Raw genomic sequence first — 13,957 nt, 5'->3', positions numbered from 1 at the left:
TCCCCTCTTTTCTGGGTCTAGAAGCTGGAAGTAAACATGTCTCTAATTTATCTGGCCCCTCGTATAGTCCCCTTTTAATGGCCTTTGCTTCTCTGCCAAGGCTAACCAGCTCTTGAAGTCAAATGTGAGAGCGGCCCACAGCGACAGGCCCTGGTTTTACCCCTGCCTGTGCAGACAAGGAGTCGGAAACAGAGGAAGGCCCTACGATTCACTCACGTTCACATCAGTTCAGAGTGAGCCTGAGTCCCCGGCCCTCCCAATTTGCTGTCCCCAGTGTCCTTTATTAATAGTTTTTGTGTTAAGTAAACATAGATCATATGAACAGCAGTAATAAGCAAAAATACAGTAACAGTACTTGAAATAATGCAAATTATTATTCAGTTCTAATATAGAAAACTATATTATTATTGTAGCTTATACAGTTGATACAAAAAGCATCATTCCAACAATGCATATAATTTGTGTATGTCATCAGTAATTAAACCAATTTATAATTTTAGAAAGTTTTTCTCAAAAAAAATAATAAAATAGCCCACAGTTTTATATATCATTCCCCACTGAAAGGAACCAGGAGTCTTTAGAGAAAGTTTTGATTCCTGAACTGTGAGAGGAAATATACACACCTAATTTAAACCTTGTACCAAAACCAAAGAAGCTATCAAAGACTATGTAATTATACCAAAAAGCCATAAGATGGGGCCAGCAGATGGTGTGGTAGTTGAGGCACTGGACTCCCACATGGCCAACCGCATTTCCAGTCCAGTCCTGGAAGCTTGCTTTCTCACTTTCTTCTGGTGAGTGCACATACGCTATAGCAAATTAAAATAATAATAATAATAAATTTAATTAAATAAATAACCCTTTAAAGAGTCATAAAAAACAACTCAAAGAGGCTCCCATAAGCCTAAGATGAGACAACATAAACATCATTTAAAGAACAGTGACTGTTGGGAACCAGCAGTTAGCGTAATGGCTATGTCGCTGGACTCCCACGTAGTCGACCGCGGTTCGGGTCGCGGACCTGGTGGCTTAAAACTCACGCTGGGCGTGTATGCGTGCATGCCCAAGATCCCGAGAGGAGAATGGATGAGAAGGGATTGCGGCGTGGCCATCTCCCCTGGGGGGGTGATTTCTCGCTTTCTGTCTCTATGTCTCTCTCTGTCTGGCGAGCACACGTGCCCTATAGCGAAAACCTCTCCAAAAAAAAAAAAAAAGAACAGTGACTGTCATTGATTTAGATATTTCAAATACATAAAAATCTGTAAGTCCACAAAACAACCTGCTCAACATTTCTCCCCCCTCAAAAAAAAGAATTAAAAAACAAACAAACAACTTAATGACCATTGGAAGTTTCCAGAGCACCAACTCATTACCTATTAATGATAAATTGAGGGAGAGAATCAAACATCTAGTCAACTTTTCTCTGTGTGAATTGTATTCTGGGCTATTCAGGTAGTTGATGATGGATAATTCATTTTTATAGAAGATACCAGTTATTAATATATAATATTTAGTAACACATTAGATAATAATGGATATAGTTATATAAAAATGTAAAAATTAATTAAATCCTATATTTTAAATATGTACATTTTATTATACATCAAAATTATATCTCAATAAAGCAGTTTAAAAAATAAAGGGGTGGCCATCAGGTGCTGTGGTGGTTAAGGCACTGGACTCTCACATAGCTGACTATGGTTCAAGTCCTGGGTCTGGTGGCTTGAAAATCATGCCAGGTAGGGCCAGCAGGTGGTGTAGTGGTTATGGCGTTCAACTATCATGTGGCTAACTGCAGTTCTAGTCTTAGACTTGGTGGCTCGAAAACCTTGAAAATCACACATATGCATATGCATGTGTGCCCAAAATCTAGGGAGGAGAATGGAGGAAAAGGGAGTGCGGTGTGGCCATCCCCCTTGAGAAGTAATTTCTTGTTGGAGGCCACCCTGTGTGACGATGGCCCAGATCTACTGGAAAACACTTTGAGTGACCTGGTACTCTGGGTCCTCAAGTAGAGGAGACTGCACAGTTTCCTGTAACCCATTTCCCAGAGAAGCAAGCTACGTCCCACTGGGTTAATGTGCCCTGTGTTCTGTATAATAACTCTTAGGTGCTACACTTTGTGTTTCCAAGCAAATTCTTAACTTCTGTCTTAAAGATGCTCTTGCTTTGGGGGAAATCCTGCTGTTCGTATGTTTATCTTTTCCCATCCACTGTAGATTTACTAAATTTTCCATCATAAATATGTATGGTAAAAACCTGCTGAGAAAAAGTCATCTATTTACTTTAAAATATTATGTTGTTTGTAATCCGACCTTCTACTCAATACAGAGCACAGGATAAGGCTGCATTTGAGTTCTCTCAAATCCCCAGCCCCCTCTCTTTGCCAAATTTATTTAGATGAGTCTTTCCATATGTGCATCGCTACATCTCCGAGTCCGTGGCAACTTCTCAATTGCCCTCTCTCTGCCTCTAGTGAACAGGCTTGCTCAATGGCAACAACTTAAATAAATAAATAAATATAAATATAAAACTGGAGCTGGCTGGTTCTGTGGCACGGCAGTAATGAGCTACTCAAGAGAAGCGGGATCCCATATGATGACTGTGGTTCAAGTCCCCGGCCTCGGCAGCCTAAAACATGCCAGTCACATGGTTGAGTGCCCAGGATCTGATGGGCTGGAGGACTGGAGGGATGGGATTGCCATGGGAGCAGGCCCAGCAGAGGATGCTCATCTCTCTCTCCCACTCTTTCTCATGTGTACACGTGTTTTGTCAAAAATAAAGAAAAAAAATAGTAATAGTAAATAAATTAACTAAGACAGTAATATCCATGAAAAACAAAATAAATGACAAAAAATTTTTAAAAATCACCATTTCGCTACACCTGATGAAATTGTGGGTCAAGGCTACAGCACTGATGGTAAAACCATGGCAGAAAATGTCGATTGTGAACTCTGTAATGAGGGACTCAGGCTGACTCACCTAGTCCACTGAATAATCTCCACATCACTCAAGTGGGACAAGATATTACATGTTTAGGATATCCACTGTGGTACGAAGCCAGCCCTATGATATATTGCAATAGCAACTCACAGCACCGCCATGAAGCCATAAAGCCTTAAACTGCAATCTAATCAAGACATGAGGGAAAAGAGTAACTTACAGAAACAAGTTAAATGACATCATGAGGAAACAAGTGGCCAAACACAGGATATGAAACATCATGTGATATAAATAACTGGGCTTCTCCAATAAATCAATGAGGGAAAAGCAGGAACAGGGCAGGGCGGAGGATTGTGCACACTGTTATAAGATTTAAGATAATCATTGTGCAATAAAAACTAGTCGTTAATGGCAAAGTCAAAAGCACAAAAAAACCATACTACTCTGAAAACAAGAAACCTATTAAACAACTTGTGGATGAAAGATAAAATATAAATTATTTTCCCTGCGATTATTGAATGAAAAAATATCAAAGCACTATGTATTAAAATATACGGAAAGTATTTAAAAGTAATTGACCCAACCACAGTAGCACTGGGTAGTAGGTAGATGCTGCTACCCAAAAGGCCGAGGCCCAGGTTCTAGATCCTGTGTACCCTAAAAGCCAGCCATGGAGTTACATACCAACAATTCTAGCTACTTAGGGGGTGGAGGACAGAGTCCTACAATATAGTGAGAATAATAATAATAATAATAATAATAATCTGGGGAAAATTCATAGTCCTAAACGCTTGTAACAATAAAAATTAAAGAATGAAAATAAGTTGATTATATAATGATTCAAAAGGCTAGAAAAATTAAGACAAAGAAACCATGAAAAGACAAGGGAAAAATTAATCTAAAAGCCAAAAACTATCAAGGAAGAGAACAAAGAAAACTAATAAATAAAAAATGTTATTTTCTGAAAACTAACACAGTAAGCAAATCAAAACATTAAATGACAAAAAAGAGAAATAACCATTGAAATCGAGAAAATATTTTGAGTCATAAGGGATTGCTTTGTACATCACTATGCAAATATATTTGAAAAGTTAGAAGAAATGTTAGTTTTCAGGTAAAATACAGTTTATCAAAATTGACTCCAATAGAGATAAAAAGCTTAAACAGACTAATGTTCATACAAGAAATAAAATTATCAAAGAACCACCTATAAAAAAGCACTAGGCTGGAACCAGCAGATGGCGTAATGGCTGTGTCGCTGGACTCCCGTGTAGTTGACTGTGGTTCAAGTCCCAGATCTGGTGGCTTAAACTCACACCGGGCACATGTGCATGCGTGACCAAGATCCTGAGAGGAGAATGGAGAAGGGATTGCAGCATGGCCATTCCTCCTGGGGCCTTATTTCTTACTTTCTGTCTCTCTGTCTCTCTCTGTCTTTCTGGTGAGTGCATGCTCCTTATAGCAAAAAATTTTTAAAAAAATCAAAAACCAAAAAACAAAAAACCAGCCTTAGTTTCAAAGGAAAAATCTATCATACCTTCTAAGGTCAGAGAGTCCCAGAACAATGTAAATAGTTTTACAGAAGAGAAAATGTTCAGATTTATAGCACTGATTTCTAAATGGCACAAAAAAAAAATGACAGAACAGTATAACATATGTACATTGTGTAAAAATCCTAAAATAAAATCTGAATAAACAGGATTTAATGCCACATTAAGAAAATAATTCACCATGTCCAGTGGGATTTATTCCAGGAATACAAGAGTAGTTCCTTAGCAGAGACTAAATTATTATAATTCATCATTTTAATAAATTGAAATAGAAAACTATATAATAATCTCTATAAATGCTGAAAAATATTTCTGACAAAACTCAGAACCTATTTCTGACATTTAAAAAGAACTCCCGGAGGGCCAGCAGGTGGCGCGGTGGTTACAGTGCTAAACTCCAACATGGCCACAGAGGTTAAGAGTCCCAGGATCCGAAGCTTGAAAACCAGCCAAGGGTATATCTGTGTGTGCCTAAAATTCCGAGAGGAGAATGGAAGAGAAGAGATCCAGGTGTGGCCGTCCCCCCTGGGGGGTAATTTCTCACTTTTCCTCTTTCTGTCTCTCTCTGTCTCTCTGGCAAGCACACACGACTTATGGCAAATACCTAGATAAATAAATAAATGAAAGGAAGGAATCCCAAAATGTGCGAATTAATGGATATTTCCCATAAAATTCAGTCCCTAAGTCAGCATCTTACAGATGACATAATAGGATCTTTGCAAAATCTTACAGAATAGTAAAACTAACCAAGCAATAAAAGAAATACTAAAGTTATCAGGATATAAAAATAATATACAGAAATCAATAGCCTTTAGATACACCAACAGTAACCAGTCAGAAGATAAAATAGAAGAGAAAGTTCTTTTTACAAAAGTAACAACAAAAAATAGATAAATTCTAAGGGATAAACTGAACAAGAAATGTGCAAAATCAATGAAGAAAATTTTAAGGCACTTCTGAAATACAATAAAAAGACTTGAACTGTCCCATCCCCCGGGGGGGACAGCCGAACAGGTTTCCTGAGTGAAGGAGTGAGAGCCGGGACAAGCAGCGTAGTGTTACAACACGGAGACGACAGTGTCGTCCGTTTATTGTGGGCAGCACGGTACAGCACAGAGACGACGCAGTGTCACAGCTCTTAAGGGTCGCGTCGTCTACTGTGAGCAGCACGGAGACAACGCGGTGTCACAGCTCTTCAGGGTCGTCCGGAGACGATGTAGTGTTACAACTCTTCAGGGTCTCCCAGGTCATCTGGAGACTGCACGGTGTTTCAGCTCTTCGGGCTCTTCAGTTGTCCTCTTCCTGGTCGTCTGTCGATTATGGACCAGAGAGCGTGCTTTTATACACATTGGTGGGCCGTGATTGGTTGAATGAAGGATAGCAAAAGGTAGGTTATGATTGGTTGATTTGTGGACCAATCATGAGGTACCCGGATATGCAAATCTGAGGGATTCTAAGCTCACCGATTTGCTATGTGAAGTGGCCAATCAGAGTGTGGTGTTGAAGGTGAGGTTTTTTTTTTTGAAGGGGAGCCAGTTGTGGCCTTTGTAATTGTTTGCTCTCTGAGCCTAAGATGGCAATAGTAAGAGACTCATGAAAAATGGCCTCGGCAGACTCGCTGGTGCACAGCCTCCCACATTGAACAAATGACAAAATATTTCATATCCTTGAAAAAGATCACTTGTGTTAAAAAGTCTCTGCTCTTCCCACTTCAATTTACAAATCAGATAAGACTTTATAAATATAGCAAGAAACTTTTTTGGAACTAGATAAGTTGATACTAAAAGTCATATGGAAAATAAATATGCAAAAGTAGCTTCTTTTAAAACCTGAAAAAGAAGAGACCTATAAGGAAAAAATAACAATCGGATCATTTTAAAAATGATAAATTCTGTTTAATGAAAATTTGATATTGATGTATAGACTGATCTGTGTGACAGAATAGAAAGCCCATGTCACGATTTGGAGTAAGACTCATGAGGCAGTCATCTCAAGAGAAAAAGAAAAATCTGTCGTGAGGAAGAGTGCCCCAGGGGTCTGAAGCTGGAGGTACACCAGCCTCGCCATCAGAAAAGAGCAGGTCCTTTTATAAGGCAGCTGACGAAGCTATTTGGGGAGACTGCAAATCACATTTTGCATGTACCAAACATTTTGTGGGTTTTGCTGTATTTGGGGCTGTTGGAGCCTCTGCTCATTTCGTGTCCTGGTGGACTACTGCCTGCTGTAGTGGCAGCGCCTGGAATGCAGCCCTCTGCTAAGGCTGGGTCTGCAGAGGTCCGGTCTTGTTTCCTTGTCAGGCCTGGAGTGACCCCAGGAGGAGCTTAGAAGGGCTTTACTGAATGTGACCTTATAGTCCACAAAGAAGCCTAAGTATATTTGGAAATTTAGAAGATGATACCAAAAAATAAAAATGATGTGGTGGGCCAGCCCCATACACTAGAAGTTAAGGGAGCTGGATCTTACATGGTCAGTGGTTTAAATTTTAGCCCAGTGGTTCAAAACTCACACCAAGAACATATGTGTGTGTGTATACACACCCAACATTCTGCTGGGATGAAGAAGGAATGGAGGCATGACCACTGCCCTTTAGGGTGTGATTTTTCTCTCTCCTGGGAGCACATGTTCCCTCTGGCGATAAAAAATAAATACATAGTAAAATAATAATAAGTAATGCATCTGTCATTTAAAAAATAATGTGGCATCTGAAATATAGCTAGAGTAAATGTGGCTGTTAATTATATGGTGTGAGGACAGCTCGATAGCCATTTTGAAAGAGGTAAAATTGGATCCATACTTGAAGTCATATGTAAGAATAAATCTTTTACGGACCAGAGACCTAAATATAAAAAAAGTGAAACAGAACTATATAAGTACCAGAAGAATCAGAATGAATTCCTTTATAACCTGATGTGAGGAAAAGAATCCAAACCTAGTTACAGGAAAAGAAAATATTGGGAAACTATAAAAAGGAAAAAAAATAGTCACAACTAAAAAAAGAACACCAAAAGCAGAGTCAAATGACAAATCACTGACTGAGAGAAAAATATTTATGGCACATGTCTCAGCCAATAAGCGATATCCCTAACCCATAAGCTATTCTTAGAAATCAAAGGAAACAGGGTCAGTAGCCTAAGACACAAGCATACAATTTGCCACTCCAAGAAAGAAGCAAAAGGCTGTGACAGGGAACAGTCTCGTGTTCTGGTAAGATGCAAGCAGAGATACAGAGACCACCATTTCTTCTTTAATAAAAATATAAATAACAGCAAGCCACCAAAGCTCTTCATGTCAGGTAATATTTTTTTCTTTAGATTTTTGACATGGGATACATCAGCTTGCTAGAGAGACAGAGATATAGGGAAAGTGAGAAATCACTCACTCCCCTGTTCTCTATTCTCCTCTCAGGATTTTGGGCATGCACATATACATGCCCCGCGTGTTTTTCAAGCCACGGGGTCTAGGACTCAGACCTCAGAGTAAGGAATATGGGATCTTGCACCATAACCATCATGCCACCTGCTGACCCAAGTTTTTTTGTTAGTTTTTTTTTTAATAATTATTTTATTTCACTTTATTTATTTTTTAAATTTAACCAGAGTGGGACAGAGTAAGGGAGGTGAGTGAGAAAGCAAGCCATCATGTCCAGGAGTTGGACCATGGTCAGTCATGTGGGAGGCCGGCACCCTTAATCACCATGCCACCTGCTAGCCCCAATGTTAGCTTGTTTTAAAACATCTTTGAGGGATACGTAATTAAAAATAACAGGTACAATTCAGATTAAGCAAGAAATAATTGTTTTAAATTTTAAGAAAACAACAGAATGATTTAGAAAGTTGTGATCTAGTCATAACCAGGGGATTGGTTTTATTAATGATTAATCACAGTTGAAGCTTTGAGGATAGATGAAAGTGCATTTGTGACTTTGCATTTCTTTCTTTCTTTTTTCTTTTTTTTTTTTTAATTTTGCTATAGGATGTGCACTTGCCAGAGAAAGAGAAAGAGAGAGGGAGAGAGAGAGGAAAACTGAGAAAACACCCAGCATGGGCAATGATCACATTAAAATCTCTTCTCTTCCATTTCTCCTCTTGGGACTCTGGGCACAACACACACACCCACACATATTGGGGCACACACACATATGCACCCAGCATGTTTTTCAAACTTCATGGTCTGGGACTCAAATCACACAGTTGGCCATGTGAGATCCAGCCCCCTTAATCACCATGCTACCAGCTAATCTCCTCCCCTCTTTCTCTAATCACCTGAGAGCCCCTGTACTTGCCAGAGAGAGAGAGAGAAAGAAAAAGGGAACGTGCCCTCCACAGGAGTGTGGTCACACCACAGTCCTTTTTCTACGTTTCTCTAGCCCATCAGGATTGGGAGCATGCATGCACACACGCCCAGAACGTTTTTCAAGTCACCAAAGCCAAGATTTGGAACATGGTTGGCCATGTGGGATCAGGCTTCCAATGCACAGCACTTAACCCCAGTACCATGGGGCCAACCCAAGTTTGCATTACTTTATATATGGCTTAAAAGTAAGCACGTATCCTTATCTTTGAAAAAAAGCAACTGTGTTATTTCTAACACTTTACTGCATAGCATTCTGATCTACTTAACCCATGATTTATTTTTAAGTAGTTAGAACTAAGGTCTCCACCCAGTTACAAGATCCTGATAACGATGGTAATGCTATGACAGCCAAACTGAGTGAGAACAACCAATATGCCATTAGCCCCTTGGTGGCAATACATCCTAATAGCACATAAAGTTCTTAAGTGGTGATGAACAGTCTACCTGCTAATAGATTTAGAAATTAATTTACAAAGACATTTCAGGCAGGTCACAAGATGCTTTCATTGGAAAAGTCAGCAAAATGTTTAATAGCCTTTAAAAGGGCATTAGAAGTAAAGCAAAGTAAAACATACCTTGTCTTTGTCAAAAACATCTATAGGAGCCAGGCAGTGGGACAATGGCTCTTGTCCCAGTACCTCCCAGAGGGGCACATGCCTGTGATCTGGACCAGTAGAACTGGGGGTGGACTGTGGTGAAAAGATCCTGTTGGAGCTGCCTGTCTCTCCACCCCTCCCTCTCTGTCTCTCTTTCTCTCTCATGAAATAAATTAATAAAACACTTCAGTTTTTAATTTTGTATCATTCTTTAGTTTGACCAGAGAGACTGAGAGAGGGAGAGTGAGAAAGCAAGCCACCATGGTTGGCCATGCCGGAGTCCAGTCCCTTAACCACCATGGCACCTGCCAACCCAATAAAATTCTTTTTTTATAGAAAAAAAAAAAGACCTTTTTTTTTTAAAAAAAAATGTAGATACACTCTAGAAAATTCTATTTATTAGGAAAGAGCTTAGGGGCTAGAAAAGGTTCAGAGAAAGAGAAAGTCCAACCTAGTAATAATCACCAAAAATACAGAGAAAAGGAATTTCAGTAAGAACCTACTACTGTTTAACCATCTGAGCTGGAACAAATCAGTTACACTTTCAGGGCTGCCGTTTCTTCAAATCCTGAGCCAGATTGGGGTAAGCACATTTTTTTCTGTCAAGTTGCAGATAATAAATACTTCAAGCTTTGCAGATCATGTGTTGGCTTTGGCAGCAACTTCACTCAATCACTGCTGCGCAAAAGCAGTCATTGCTATTAGTACAGTGGTCTCGTCAGTGCAGGGCGGAGTTGTGTACTGTGAATTTGATCGTGGTTCCATTTCTTTAATTTGAGGCTTCCTTTCATTAAAAAATAATAATAACAAGACAACAAAATGCTTTTTATACATGGAGGCTTACCTCAACCTAAATGATTATTAATGAACCCACTTCTGCCTCCAGAGTCTCACCTCCCACTACTCCCCCCACAACACCACACTTTATACACCAGAAATTTCAAACTACCGATATCTTCCTCTACACACGGTAGGGGTTAAACACCACCAATCCTTTAAAACACCCTGTACTTCTAACTTGGCACACAACTGTTCTACACTATTTATCTACATAATCCTACTTGGCCTTTTTTGGAGAGGTTTTTGCTACAGGGCACGTGTGCTTGCCAGAAAGACAGAGAGAGAGAGACAGAGAGACAGAAAGTGAGAAATCACTCCCTAAAGGGGATGGCCACGACGAAATCCCTTCTCCTCCATTCTCCTCTCGGGATCTTGGGTATGCAGGCACACACACCCAGTGTGAGTTTAAGTTACCAGGTCTGGGACTCAAACCACGGTCGACGACATATCCAGTGACATAACCATTATGCCAGCTGCTGGTCCCCTACTTGGCCTTCTAAACCCTCAAAATGCATTGCCTCTATGTAGTTTCTTCCCTGACTTCTTTGGACAACTTATCATTTTCTAGTATATTAACTTCTGTTTATGCTACAAATGGTTGTATCATCCAGCAGTAATCCCCCCTATCTGGAGTTTTACGTTCCATGGTTTCAGTTACTCACAGTCAGCCACAGTCCAAAAGTTAGTGAGTACAGTACAATGAGATATTTTGAGAGTCAGAGATAAAGAGACCATGTTTGTATAACTTTTATTACAGTACAACATTATTGTTCTATTTTATTAGTAGTTGTTTTTGAAAATCTTTTACTGTGCCTAATTTATTAATTAGGCTTTATTATAGATATGCATATATGGGAGAAAATGTAGTACATACATGATTCAGTACTACTCATGGTTTCAAGTATCCACAGGAGTACTTGGTACAGTTCTAAACAAATCATCATGGCTGAGTTTCAACAAAACTTTATTTATAGACACTGAAGTTGGAAATATTCACATCATGAAATATTCCTTTTTTTACCTCATGAAATATTATTCCTTTTTTCCCCAACAACTTAAAAAAGGAAAAACCATTCAAATAAGCCAGGCAACTGGGCTGGATCTGGTTCATGGGCTATAACTTTGTACAAATGTTCTCTAAACTCCTCTTGAGCTCTATCTTTGTTGACTACCCAGCTATTAATTCCCTAGTTAGCTAACATGAAGTTTATACCCTTTGAAATACTTTCTTGCACCTTCTTCTACAACCTAAAGCAGTTTCTCAAGCTTTATTTACTTACATTCCCCTCAGATAAGAATTAAGGCTCAGCCTCAGTGACACAGGTGGCAGCATGCTGATCTGCAGTGCTGGAAGCCACATGGCCAACCCAGGTTCAGATTCTGAGTTGACCTGAAACATGCCAGGTGCACATACACTCAAGATCCTGACTGGCTAGAGGGTTGGGGAAAGGGGATAACATCATGATGAGACTCTGTCAAGGGCGTTTCTCTCTCTCTCTCTCAGGTACACATTCTTTTTCTCACCAAAGAACTAAAACAAATGAACCATAAGAAACTTTTTTTAAGAATTAAAAAGACTTCATATCTTTTCTATAACCCATGTTATTTTTAAAGCAGCTGTTTATATATATAATGCATCTAAGAATCATAGTCTTGATCTTCCTGATTAAAGGGATATAATATTCAAAAAAAAAAAAAAAAGAATCACATTCTTAAAGTTGTTTAGGCTTTGAAATTTCTAGTTGGAAAGTCCCCCTAAAATATAACTTCTCCTTTCTGCTGTAAAAGCATATGTTTCTAATTAATTCAATTATAAACGAGGATGGTTACCTTAAGCTTACTTCATGGAACAGAGAGTTCAAGTAAAATTTCACTTGACTTCCTCTCGGTCCTTTCTCTCTTCTGCCTGGTCAGAAACCAGAGAATAAGTGGGAGCACGGATCTGTGCTTGTTCTTGTTCCTGTTGAGTCAGAGTGAGAAACCCACCTTTCAGCACAGACCTGATCAGCTTGAGGACCACATGACAGTTATAACAGCTGTAAGAGTAAAATGTTGGGAATCTAAACATACATTTGTCTGTACAAAGTGTCTTTACGTTGTGGAAAAGAGGAGAAAGAAGCTAGCTGCCTTTAAGCCCCATATCTGATGACAGATTGCCTTAAAACTATCCCTAGGGACCAGCAGATGGCATACTGGTTATGTCGCTGGACTCCCATGTAGCTGACCGCAGTTTGAGTCCCTGACCTGGTGGCTTAAAACGCACGCTAGGCAAAAAGCACTTGTACATCAATGTTTATTGCAGCATCATTCATGATTGCTAAGACATGGAACCAACCCAAATGTGTGCAGACAGATGAATGGATTGAAAAAGTGTGGCACATATACTACATGGAATACTATTTAGCCATAAAAATCAACCAGACCCTCTTGGCATCTGATAGAGAGTGGTCAAATATGGAAGATTTATTGCTGAGTGAAGCATTAAAAAGAAAAAAAAATGAAATATTGGAGGGCATAAAAGTAGTAAAAATAGTTATGGACGCTGAAGACAGTGTGGAATCGAGTGTGAGGGGAGAAGGGAAGAGTATAGAGAAGGAAAGTAGGAGAGAAAATAGGCATGACATTTGTGGGACACAGAAATGGTTTATTACCCATTGATGATAATGTGTATAGTATTCTCAACTGGACTGGTCTGAGGTGTATTTCATGTTAGGTAAATTCTCTTCACAGGTCAAATGATGTATAGCAATTGTTTTTATTTTTTAAAAAAGAAAAAAATATATATAATAATCTGAAAAAAATGAGAAGCTATTTGCTGATGATGAGATAGATAGTAACGTCTTTGTCTTGACTGACATGCATGGTAATCATGCTGGAAAAAGAAAGGTTTTTTTGGGGGGGGAGAGGTTTTAGTTATAGGGCACATGTGCTTACCAGAAAGAGAGAGACAGAGAGACAGAAAGAGAGAAATCACCCCCCATGGGAGATGGCCATGCCACAATCCCTTCTCCTCCATTCTCCTCTCGGGATCTTGGGCATGCATATACACATGCCCAGCATGAGTTTAAGCTACCAGGTCTGAGGTCTGAGACTTGAACTGCGGTCTACTACATGAGAATCTAGCAACATAGCCATTACGCCAACTGCTGGTCTCAGAAAAAGAAATATTATACGCTGTAAAGATATATGTGATTAAATGTAACATATATTTTTAAAAAAAAAATTCATGCTGGCCGGAAAGTGGCATGGTGGTTGAGGTGGCTGGATTCCCACATGGCTGACTGTGGTTCGAGTCCCAGACCTGGCAGCTTGCTTTCTCACTTTCATTCTCTCTTTCTCTCTCTGGTCAACTTCAAAAGTAAAATAAAATAATGACCATGAATAAAATTTAAAAAATAAATAAATAAAATAAACAAAACTCATGCTGGGCATGTGTGCATGCATGCCCAAGAGGAGAATGGAGGAGAAGGGATTGAGGCATGACCATCCCCCCTGGGGAGTGATTTCTTGCTTTCAGTCTCTCTGTCTCTCTGGTGAGTGCACACACCCTATAGCAAAAATCTCTCTTTAAAAAAATCATCTATGCCTAGAAGAAGAGAGGGATTTTAAAATGCCCTGTCTCTAAATGAATCTTCACTGTTCATGAACTTTATCAGAAAAGAGGATGAGCCTTAG

This window comes from Tupaia chinensis, unplaced genomic scaffold (genome assembly GCF_000334495.1).
Source record: "Tupaia chinensis unplaced genomic scaffold, TupChi_1.0 Scaffold139927_1, whole genome shotgun sequence".
Classification (NCBI taxonomy): domain Eukaryota; kingdom Metazoa; phylum Chordata; class Mammalia; order Scandentia; family Tupaiidae; genus Tupaia; species Tupaia belangeri.
The sequence above is the reverse complement of the archived record's forward strand: the minus strand, read 5'-3'. Positions refer to the sequence as shown.